Source organism: Zalophus californianus, chromosome X (assembly GCF_009762305.2).
Source record: "Zalophus californianus isolate mZalCal1 chromosome X, mZalCal1.pri.v2, whole genome shotgun sequence".
In the NCBI taxonomy this organism is placed as follows: domain Eukaryota; kingdom Metazoa; phylum Chordata; class Mammalia; order Carnivora; family Otariidae; genus Zalophus; species Zalophus californianus.
The window spans coordinates 29,389,292-29,401,831 of NC_045612.1; the positions used below are offsets into that span (position 1 = coordinate 29,389,292).

The 12,540-nt window shown below is 40.9% G+C and overlaps 1 pseudogene; it reads left to right on the forward strand.

Moving 5' to 3' along the window:
* The first annotated feature begins 10,904 nt into the window (after positions 1-10,904).
* Positions 10,905-11,487, forward strand: LOC113930495 (annotated as a pseudogene).
* The last annotated feature ends 1,053 nt before the right edge of the window (positions 11,488-12,540 follow it).

Here is a 12,540-nt window from a genome sequence, read left to right on the forward strand (position 1 = left end):
AAGATCGGGGGTGCCTGAGTGCGGCAGAGCTCCCAGGTATCGGAGCAGGGAAGCCGGCTGCAGAGAGGGAGCCGAGGCCCAGGCTCTCAGCTCGGGGTTGCCATAAACTGTGATCTGCAGCCCAGTCGGGGCACTGCTCCTCCAGCAGGGACCCAACAAGACAGATCCGGGGAGACTCCCCTCCCTCCCCCGGGAGGAGCGGCGCGGGAGCGCACCGCAGGGATCTGCTGGGTTTGGAGACTCCACACAGGGTCGGGTGCCAGACATAGAAACGCTCGATCACAGGCCGGGTGAGCACAGAGTGCGGCCCGAGACTGGGGAGACGGGAGTGACTGCTTTTCTCTGGGGGCGCACTGAGGAGCAGGGCCCCGAATTCTCAGCTCCTCCGAGTGGAGATTGGGAGGCCACCATTTTCACCCTGGTCCTCCAAAGCTGTACCAGAGCTTGCAGGGAACAAAAGCTCCTGAGAGCAAACCCGAGCAGCTTGCTTAGCCGGGACCCACAAGGGTGGGGCAATTCCACCTCCGGCAAAGACATTTGGGAACCACGGCAACAGGCCCCTCCCCCAAAAGATCAGCACGAACAGCCAGCAAGCCAAGACCAAGTTTACCGATCAAGGAGAACGGGAGAACTCCAGCACTAGGGGAATACTGCCCATAGAATTCATGGCTTTTTTTACCATGATTCATTAGTTTTTCAAAGTTAATTTTTTTAACTGTTTTTTTTAATTTTTCTTTTTCCCTTTTTCAACCAACATCTTATCAATCCCTTCTTTTAAAAAAAGTTTTTTATTTTTCATTTTTAGAGTCATATTTTATCCCTTCATAGTAGTTACCCTTATTTTTGGCATACATATATATATAAGTTGTTCTCTCTTTAAAATTTTGAGATACAGTTTCTTCTAACAGATCAAAATATACCCTAAATCACTAGTGTATGGCTTTGTTCTAGTCTCCTGCCTGATCACATTCTCTCCCTTTTTTTTTCTTTTTCTTTCTTTTTTTTTTAAATCTTCTTTCTTTTTTCAAACAACTTCTTATTGTATCAATTCCTTTTATAAAATCTTTTATAATTTTCATCTTTACAGTCATCTTCCATCCCTTCATTGTATCAACCCTTATTTTGTACATATATGTCTTTCTTCCCTTTAAAAATTTAGGAGGCACTTTTCTCTAACAGACCAAAATACGCCCAAAATCTAGTGTGTGGCACTGATCTATGCACTAGCCTGATCATATTTGATCATATTCGGTTTTTTTCATATTGTTCTGTTTTTGTATTTATCTTTTTCTTTTTTTTTTCTTTTCTTTCTTTTCTCTCTTTCCCTTTCTTTTCCCCTGGTTTCAGGTCTTTTCTGATTTGTATAGAGTATATTTGCTGGGGACGTTGTTAACCTGTTAGCATTTTGTTCTCTCATTCATCTATTCTCCTCTGGACAAAATGACAAGACGAAAAATATCACCTCAGCAAAAAGAACAAGAGATAGTACTGTCAGCCAGGGACCTACTCAATACGGACATTAGTACGATGTCGGACCTAGAGTTCAGAATCATGACTTTAAAGATACTGGCTGGGCTTGAAAAAAGCATGGAAGTTATTAGAGAAACCCTTTCTGGAGAAATAAAAGAACTAAAATCTAACCAAGTCGAAATCAAAAAGGCTATTAATGAGGTGCAATCAAAAATGGGGGCACTAACTGCTAGGAAAAATGAGGCAGAAGAGAGAATCAGCGACATAGAAGAGCAAATGATGGAAAATAAAGAGGCTGAGAAAAAGAGAGAGAAACAACTACAGGATCACGAGGGCAGAATTCGAGAGATAAGTGATACGATAAGACGAAACAACATTAGAATAATTGGGATCCCAGAAGAAGAAGAAAGAGAGAGGGGGGCAGAAGGTATATTGGTGCAAATAATAGCAGAGAAGTTCCCTAATGTGAGGAAGAAAACAGGCATCAAAATCCAGGAGGCACAGAGAACCCCTCTCAAAATCAATAAAGATAGGTCAACACCCTGACATCTAATAGTAAAACTTACAAGTCTCAGAGACAAAGAGAAAATCCTGAAAGCAGCTCGGGAGAAGAGATATGTAACCTACAATGGTAGAAATATTAGATTGGCAACAAACCTATCCACAGAGACCTGGCAGGCCAGAAAGGACTGGCATGATATCTTCAGAGCACTAAAAGAGAAAAATATGCAGCCAAGAATACTATATCCAGCTAGGCTCTCATTGAAAATTGAAGGAGAGATAAAAAGCTTCCAGGACAAACAAAAACTAAAGGAATTTGCAAACACGAAACCAGCCCTCCAAGAAATATTGAAAGGGGTCCTCTAAGCAAAGAGAGAGCCTAAAAGCAGCATAGATCAGAAAGGAACACAGACAATATACAGTAACAGTCACCTTACAGGCAGTACAATGGCACTAAATTCATACCTTTCGATAGTTACCCTGAATGTAAATGGGCTAAATGCCCCAATCAAAAGACACAGGCTATCAGATTGGATTAAAAAACAAGACCCATCCATATGCTGTCTGCAAGAGACTCATTTTAGACCCAAAGACACCCCCAGAATGAAACTGAGGGGGTGGAAAACCATTTACCATGCTAATGGACACCAAAAGAAAGCTGGGGTGGCAATCCTTATATCAGACAAACTAGATTTTAAAACAAAGACTGTAATAAGAGATGAGGAAGGACACTATATCCTACTTCAAGGGTCTATCCAACAAGAAGATCTAACAATTGTAAATATCTATGCCCCTAACATGGGAGCAGCCAATTATATAAGGCAATTAATAACAAAAGCAAAGAAACACATTGACAACAATACAATAAGAGTGGGGGACTTTAACACCCCCCTGTCTGAAATGGACAGATCATCTAAGCAAAAGATCAACAAGGAAATAAAGACTTTAAATGACACACTGGACCAAATGGACTTCACAGACATATTTAGCACATTCCATCCCAAAGCAACGGAATACATACTCTTCTCTAGTGCCCATGGAACATTCTCCAGAATTGATCACATCCTAGGTCACAAATCAGGTCTCAACCAGTACCAAAAGATTGGGATTATTCCCTGCATATTTTCAGACCACAATGCTTTGAAACTAGAACTCAATCACAAGAGGAAAGTCGGAAAGAACTCAAATACATGGAGGCTAAAGAGCATCCTACTAAAGAATGAATGGGTCAACCAGGAAATTAAAGAAGAATTAAAAAAATTCATGGAAACCAATGAAAATGAAAACACAACAGTTCAAAATCTTTGGGATACAGCAAAGGCAGTCCTGAGAGGAAATTATATAGCAATACAAGCCTTTCTCAAGAAACAAGAAAGGTCTCAAATACACAACCTAACCCTACACCTAAAGGAGCTGGAGAAAGAACAGCAAATAAAGCCTAAACCCAGCAGGAGAAGAGAAATAATAAAGATCAGAGCAGAAATCAATGAAATAGAAACCAAAAGAACAGTAGAACAGATCAACGAAACTAGAAGCTGGTTCTTTGAAAGAATTAACAAGATTGATAATCCCCTGGCCAGACTGATCAAAAAGAAAAGAGAAATGACCCAAATCAACAAAATCATGAATGAAAGAGGAGAAATCACAACCAACACCAAAGAAATACAAACAATTATAAGAACATATTATGAGCAACTCTATGCCAGCAAATTTGATAAGCCGGAAGAAATGGGTGCATTCCTAGAGATGGATCAACTACCAAAATTGAACCGGGAAGAAATAGAAAACCTGAACAAACCTATAACCACTAAGGAAATTGAAGCAGTCATCAAAAATCTGCCAAGAAACAAAAGCCCAGGGCCAGATGGCTTCCCAGGGAAATTCTATCAGACATTTAAAGAAGAATTAATACCTATTCCCCTAAAACTCTTCCAAAAAATAGAAATGGAAGGAAAACTTCCAAACTCATTTTATGAAGCCACCATTACCTTGATCCCAAAACCAGACAAAGACCCCATCAAAAAGGAGAATTACAGACCAATATCCTTGATGAACATGGATGCAAAAATTCTCACCAAAATACTAGCCAATAGGATCCAACAGTACATTAAAAGGATTATTCACCATGACCAACTGGGATTTATCCCTGGACTGCAAGGCTGATTCAACAGCCGCAAATCAATCAATGTGATACAATACATTAACAAAAGAAAGAACAAGAATCATATGCTCCTCTCAATAGATGCAGAAAAAGCATTTGACAAAGTACAGCATCCTTTCTTGATCAAAACTCTTCAGGGTATAGGGATAGAGGGTACATACCTCAACATCATAAAAGCCATCTATGAAAAACCTACAGCGAATATCATTCTCAATGGGGAAAAGCTGAGAGCTTTTCCCCTAAGGTCAGGAACGCGGCAGGGATGTCCACTCTCACCACTGCTATTCAACATAGTATTAGAAGTCCTAGCCACAGCAATCAGACAACAAAAAGAAATCAAAGGCATCCAAATCGGCAAAGAGGAAGTCAAACTCTCACTCTTTGCAGATGATATGATACTATATGTGGAAAACCCAAAAGACTCCACCCCAAAACTGCTAGAACTCATCCAGGAATTCAGTAAAGTAGCAGGATATAAAATCAATGCACAGAAATCAGTGGCATTCCTATACACCAACAAAAAGACAGAAGAGAGACAAATCAAGGAGTTGATCCCATTTACAATTGCACCCAAAAGCAAAAGATACCTAGGAATAAATTTAACCAAAGAGGCAAAGGATATGTACTCAGAAAACTATAAAATACTCATGAAAGAAATTGAAGAAGACACAAAGAAATGGAAAAACGTTCCATGCTCATGGATTGGAAGAACAAACATTGTGAAGATGTCAATGCTACCTAGAGCAATCTACACATTCAATGCAATCCCCATCAAAATACCATCCACTTTTTTCAAAGAAATGGAACAAATAATCCTAAAATTTGTATGGAACCAGAAAAGACCCCGAATAGCCAGAGGAATATTGAAAAAGAAAAGCAAAGCTGGCGGCATCACAATTCCGGACTTCAGCTGTATTACAAAGCTGTCATCATCAAGACAGCATGGTACTGGCACAAAAACAGACACATAGATCAACTGAACAGAATTGAGAGCCCAGAAATGGACCCTCAACTCTATGGTCAACTAATCTTCGACAAAGCAGGAAAGAATGTCCAGTGGAAAATGACAGTCTCTTCAACAATTGCTGTTGGGAAAATTGGACAGCCACATGCAGAAGAATGAAACTGGACCATTTCCTTACACCACACACAAAAATAGACTCCAAATGGTTGAAAGACCTAAACGTGAGACAGGAGTCCATCAAAATCCTAAAGGAGAACACAGGTAGCAACCTCTTCGACCTCAGCCGCAGCAACTTCTTCCTAGAAACATCACCAAAGGGGCGCCTGGGTGGCTCAGTTGGTTAAGTGAGTGCCTTCGGCTCAGGTCATGATCCTGGAGTCCCAGGATTGAGTCCCGCATCGGGCTCCCTGCTCGGCGGGGAGTCTGCTTCTCCCTCTGACCCTCTTCCCTCTCGTGCTCTCTATCTCTCATTCTCTCTCTCTCTCTCAAATAAATAAATAAATAATCTTTAAAAAAAAAAAGGAAACATCACCAAAGGCAAGGGAAGCAAGGGCAAAAATGAACTATTGGGATTTCATCAAGATAAAAAGCTTTTGCACAGCAAAAGAAACAGTCAACAAAACGAAAAGACAACCGACAGAATGGGAGAAAATATTTGCAAAGGACATATCAGATAAAGGGCTAGTATCCAAAATCAATAAAGAACTTATCAAACTCAACACCCAAAGAACAAATAATCCAATCAAGAAATGGGCAGAAGACATGAACAGACATTTTTCCATAGAAATCCAAATGGCGAACAGACACATGAAAAAGTGCTCAACATCGCTCAGCATCAGGGAAATCCAAATCAAAACCTCAATGAGATACCACCTCACATCCGTCAGAATGGCTAAAATTAACAAGTCAGGAAATGACAGATGTTGGCGGGGATGTGGAGAAAGGGGAACCCTCCTACACTGTTGGTGGGAATGCAAGCTGGTGCGACCCCTCTGGAAAACAGTATGGAGGTTCCTTAAACAGTTGAAAATAGAGCTACCATACAATCCAGCAATTGCACAACTGGGTATTTACCACAAAGATAAAAATGTAGGGATCCGAAGGGGTACGTGTACCCCAATGTTTATAGCAGCAATGTCCACAATAGCCAAACTGTGGAAAGAGCCAAGATGTCCATCGACAGATGAATGGATAAAGAAGATGTCGTATATATACACAATGGAATATTATGCAGCCATCAAAAGGAATGAGATCTTGCCATTTGCAATGACATGGATGGAACTGGAGGGTGTTATGCTGAGTGAAATAAGTCAATCAGAGAAAGACATGTATCATATGACCTCACTGATATGAGAAATTCTCAATCTCAGGAAACAAACAGGGTTGCTAGAGTGGTGGGGGGTGGGAGGGATGGGGTGGCTGGGTGATAGACATTGGGGAGGGTATGTGCTATGGTGAGTGCTGTGAATTGTGCAAGACTGTTGAATCACAGATCTGTACCTCTGAAACAAAAAATGCAATATATGTTAAGAAAAAAGAAAAAGAAGAAGATAGCAGGAGGGGAAGAATGAAGGGGAGCAAGTCGGAGGGGGAAATGAATCATGAGAGATGATGGACTCTGAAAAACAAACTGAGGGTTCTAGAGGGGAGGAGGGGGGGGATGGGTTAGCCTGGTGATGGGTATTAAAGAGGGCACGTTCTGCGTGGAGCACTGGGTGTTATGCACAAACAATGAATCATGGAACACTACATCAAGAACTAATGATGTAATGTATGGTGATTAACAGAACAATAAAAAAATTAAAAAAAAAGAAATAACTAGGTTTCAAGTTAATATATAGCAAACCAAAACATATTTGTCTCTGATACATTCATCTTTCTCCACTCTAATGTTTTAAACATATAAATTATTAAATATTCTAGAAATTTAAGGTGAAGAATGATTTTTTCTTTTTTTTAAAGATTTTATTTATTTGACAGACAGAGACACAGTGAAAGAGGGAACACAAGCAGGGGGAGTGGGAGAGGGAGAAGCAGGCTGCCCGTGGAGCAGGGAGCCTGATGCGGGGCTCGATCCCAGGACCCTGGGATCATGACCTGAGCCGAAGGCAGATGCTTAATGACTGAGCCACCCAGGCACCCAAGAATGATTTTTTCCAACTGTAGCTAAATATCATCCTTTGGCATTACTCTTCAGACAAGCAAATATCATAATCCCTTTAAGGAGGCTAAAAAAGGCCAAACTACTAATGCTTTGTTTGGACATATACCTAAAATGATAAACAAAAGTCTTCATAGATACGATTAATAAGTAACAGTAAACATATATCAGTATTCCCTGAAGGGAGATACTGAATAGTTAAGACACTGCCTGAGTGTTAAGTATAGGCATATCGGCCTAAGATACAGAGTTTACGCTCAGCGTACATTCTCCCAAGAGTCCCAGACCACGCTGAAATGAAAGGGAAGAATGACAGTTTTATTTCAGTCGCATTTTCAAAAGTTAAGTTGCCTGTTTTTTTTGTTTTGTTTTGTTTTTTGTTTTTTGGAGAGAGAGAGAACGTGCAAGCAGGGGCTGGGGAGGGGCAGAAGGAGAGGGAGTGAGAGAATCCCAAGCAGGCTCCGTTGCAGGGCTTGATCCCAGGATCCTGAGATCATGACCCAGGCCGAAATCAAGAGCCAGACACTTAACCAACTAAGCCGCATAGGCGCCCCTTGCGTGATTTTTTTTTAATGCTGGTTTAGTTTTCTAAAATTATTACCCACAATTGTCAAATGGCCAGAACTTCTGGACAAATATCTTATAATCCCATGAACTCACACAATAAAAATGACCCAAAAATTTAGTTGAGGCACTTGTACTACTAGAGAGTCCCTAAAAGCTAAAGGACTACACAAATCCACACTTTACTTAGAGGTCAGAAACGGAAAAAACAAAAGAAATTAAATACTGTCAGCAGTTAGGAACCATCCATATAACTAGAAATATTCTCCTTAAAAATATTCATCACTTTAACATGTATTGAATGCTTACAATGGACCAGGTTTTTCTAAGTGCTTATAATCTTTATTGCATAGAAATGTCACAATAACTCAAAAAGGTAGGTGCTACCATGATGCTCACTTTACTACTGAAGAAACCAAGGCTCTGAAAGGTTAGATAACTTGCCAAAGGCTCACAGGTAGTTAACAGAAAAGCTAGCGGATGAAGCCATGCTGTCTGATTCCTTTGACAGTATTATCTAAAGAGGTTATAGATGGGGGCACCTGGCTGGCGCAGTTGGTAGAACATGTGATTCTTGATTTTAGGGTTGTGAGTTCAAGCTCATGTTGGGTGTAGAGTTTACTTTAAAAAAAATTTTTTTTAAATAAAAGGGATATGGATTCTACATCTTAATGTATCAACATTCACTCAATATGCTCAGTTAATATGTACAAGTCTAGGTAGTCCCACCCCTACTTTTCTGTCCCCTTTCCAACTGAGAATCCTGAGCAACAGGAGTTAAGATGCTTATGGCAAAAGCCATCATTTCATGTTGAAAAAGAAGGGGAGAAAACTCTATGAACAATAAAGAAGTGATTGCATTTCCAGGAAAGTAGCAAACCATATAACCCTAGGTTACCTTATTGTGGTCATAAAGTCTGCAAGTTACAACACTCTTTCTCTAAGTTCTGTGGCCTTGGACTACAGTTTACTATTATTGACCTCAAAGCTAATCACTGTATCTATCTCCACTCTAACAAAAACCACTTTAGGATAAGTACAAGAGCTAAGTCTTCATTTGTTGCAAGGATAACACAGATGCTACAGGCTTCCAATTTCTGTTTCTATTTCCACCTTGGTATAAGTGCCATATCTTTCAGCAGAGATAATCATATAAGCCATTAATGGGTACCACCTCAGGAGGAGTCAGAGGATGAGATCCAACAGAAAGCCTCTTCAGCAATCTCCCACCAGCATTAGAGAGCCCATTAATCCTAGGCAGTTCTGCTTTCCTTCAAAGAGATAAAGGAGCTCCCACTTCCAAGGAGGTCAGGGATAGAGGAAGTGAGAGGCAGGAATGACTCTTATAGTGAAAAGAATATTTATTACCTAGTAATAAAAGTATTCTTCTGTTTTAACATAATTGTGTTCTGATGCTATATCAAAATAGCTGCATCAAAATATCTCCAGTACCTAACATGGCTATATCTAATTATTCCCTGGACTTCTGATTCTATGATAAGATGGAGGAGGAAATGTACTTCTCCATATTCTTTCACTAAGTATAATTACCAACCCTGAACATTATATATAAAAACAGAAGATGACTCTGGAAGGTGGAGAGAAGAAAGACCAGGTAGGAACATTGAGACTCAAGGAATGGCATGAGGTTAAATTCCCTGGGTTTTCCTTTCACCTAATATATGCTGAATTGGGTGCAGTAGAATCTTGTAACCAGGATACACCCATGAATGCAGACTATACGTGCTCCAAGTAAAACCTGTTCTCTCTAGCCAAAGGACCAGGATAAAGGCAGCTTGATAAGACAGAAAACTTTTTTTTTAAAGATTTTATTTATTTATTTGAGAGACAGAGAATGAGAAATAGAGAGCACAAGAGGGAAGAGGGTCAGAGGGAGAAGCAGACTCCCTGCCGTGCCGGGAGCCCGATGCGGGACTCAATCACAGGACTCCAGGATCATGACCTGAGTCGAAGGCAGTCGCTTAACCAACTGAGCCACCCAGGCGCCCCAAGACAGAAAACTTTTAGATAATAATCACCTTACTCCAGTCAAATACCATGGCATAAAAATTGTGGTTGTGCACAACCCATGACAGGATAAGCCAGGTAGGAAACCTAGACTTCTACCTTCACAAAGCTGTAACTAGTCATCTCTTCCCCCATACTAGGTTGGTGACAAAAAAAAAAAAAAAAAAAGGCAGAGTAGATACCTGGAACTTTCATTCTGACCCAGTGATAAGGAGCCCCCCATCCCTTCCATGGTGACAGTGGAGGCGATGTGAGGAACAGTAATGAGGCACTCTTTCTCCTTCCAGCCAAGGTTATGTCAGCAGAGGCCTAGTAAAGACCTGAAATTTTATCCCTGCCCAAAAATAACAAGAGGTTCTTATTCATGGAATGTCAAAGGTGGCCTAGTAGGAAATGTGCACTTCCATCCCTAATTGGCAGTAATGAAGCAACATACCATTTCCCACCCTTGTGTGGTGACTGAGGAGTCCTATAAAAGTTTAATAAGATCCAGAGTCTCATAACATAATAGCCTCAATTGCCAAGATACACAAAAATAATCATTCATCATACTAAGAATCAGGAAAATCTGAATGAGGAAAAGAAAATCATCAGATGAAAACAAGAGACACAAATAATAGAATTATGTGACAAGGATGTTAGTCATCATAATGTTTCAATGAAAAATTATGTAAACGATTGAAGAAAATGAAAGATAGAAAGTCCCAAAGTGGGCGCCTGGGTGGCTCAGTTGTTAAGCGTCTGCCTTCGGCTCAGGTCATGATCCCAGGGTCCTGGGATCTAGTCCCACATCGGGCTTCCTGCTCTGCAGGGAGCCTGCTTCTCCCTCTCCCACCCCCCCTGCTTGTGTTCCTGCTCTCACTGTCTCTCTGTCAAATAAATAAATAAAATCTTTAAAAAAAAAAGTCCCAAAGTTCCCATCAAATAAATATAGTGTCCCAGCAAAGAAATAGAAGACATAAAGAAAAATCAAATTTTAGAATTGAAAATATAGTAACCAAAATGAAAAATTGCTACAAGGAGCCAAAAGCAGAATAAAGGTGATAGGGGAAAGAATGAGTGGACATAAAGATAGAATAGTAGAAATTACCCATTCTGAGAAGTATGAGCAGGAACTCAGGAAGATTCAGCTTATTAAAGCTGCCCCAGTGACAAAAACAAGCTTTGTGTTTGAAGACCCAGTGTCAGTAAATTCACCAATATAATGATGAAAGGAGGAAACAAAGTACTGGCCAGACCCTTTATGATGCAGACTCTGGAAGCTGGGAAAAGGAAGGAGTTTGAGAAGTACCATGCTGCTTCTGCAGAGGAACAACCATCCAACACAACCCCTACACCATCTTCCACCAAGCCCTGAAGAACTATGAGCCTGTGATTGGGCTGGTACCCATCTTGAGAGGTGGCCATTTCTACCAAGTCCCTGGGCCACTAGCTGACCGGCGTCATTGCTTTCTGGTCATGAAGTGGATGATTACTGAGTGCAGGGAGAAGAAGCACTGGTGGATGCTGATGCCAGAGAAGTTGTCACAGGAACTGCGGGAGGCTTTTCACAAACAGGGCCCTGTGATCAAGAAGAAGCATGGCATGCACAAGATGGCAGAGGCCACCCATGCCCTGGCTCACTCCTGCTGGTGGTAGATGGAGGGTAGAGGCTCAAGGAGGAGCCCAGGGCTTTCTGCTGCAAGAAACAACAGGAGCCACTGTCATGGTGAAAAACACTTGTGGGTTAAGGATGTAGTTCCCTTTTAAAGGCCGGCAGGTCTCATAAGGATGGAGCAACATATTTATTGCTTGTAAGTCCTTTCTTTGGGGGCTAGAACTTGTTCTTCCTGTCCCATTTCCTTACAAAGAGGGAACATAGCAATTTGGATTTCCCCCAGGAAACATATGGCCCATCCAGCCACTCTTCCCTAAATTCAGGGTAGAATTTAGGACAATACTAAGGGAAGCGGGATTTGTTTTTTGTTTTTTGTTTTTAAGATTTACTTATTGATTTTAGAGAGAGGAAGGGAGAGAGCACATGGGGGGAAGGGAAGAGAAAGAGGGGAGAAAGAATCCCAAGCAGACTCTATGCTGAGTGCGAGCCCGATGTGGGGCTTGAGCCCACGACCCCTGAGATCACTACCTGAGATGAAACCAAGAGTTGGACGCTCAACTCACTGTGCCACCCAGGAACCCCAAGAAGTAGTTTTAATATTAGAAAAGGTTAATTAGAAAATTCTCACCCTGGGGGGTGCCTGGGTGGCTCAGTTGGTTAAGTATCTGCCTTTGGCTCAGGTCATAATCCCAGGGTCCTGGGATTGAGCCCCGCATCTAGCTCCCTGCTCAGCAGGGAGCCTGCTTCTCCTTCTGTCTCTGCTTGCCGCTCCCCCTGCTTGTCCTCTCTGTCAAATAAATAAATAAAATCTTTAAAAAAAACTTTTTTAATTAAATAAAAAAATAGAAAGAAAATTCTCCCCCTGAACTGGTATAGCATGTGATGTGGCTCTGCCATTTACTAAAACTGAATCGAAATTTTAAAGAAAGGATAAAGTAAAAAGAAATGACCAATACTGAACAACAGAAAAAAAAATAGATGGGAAAAAATACTTAGGGACCTGTGGTTCTATAACAAAAGATCTAACATTCATGCCATCAGAGTCCCATAAAGTGATAAGAAAGAATGGCGCTAAAGTAGTATTCAAAGAAACA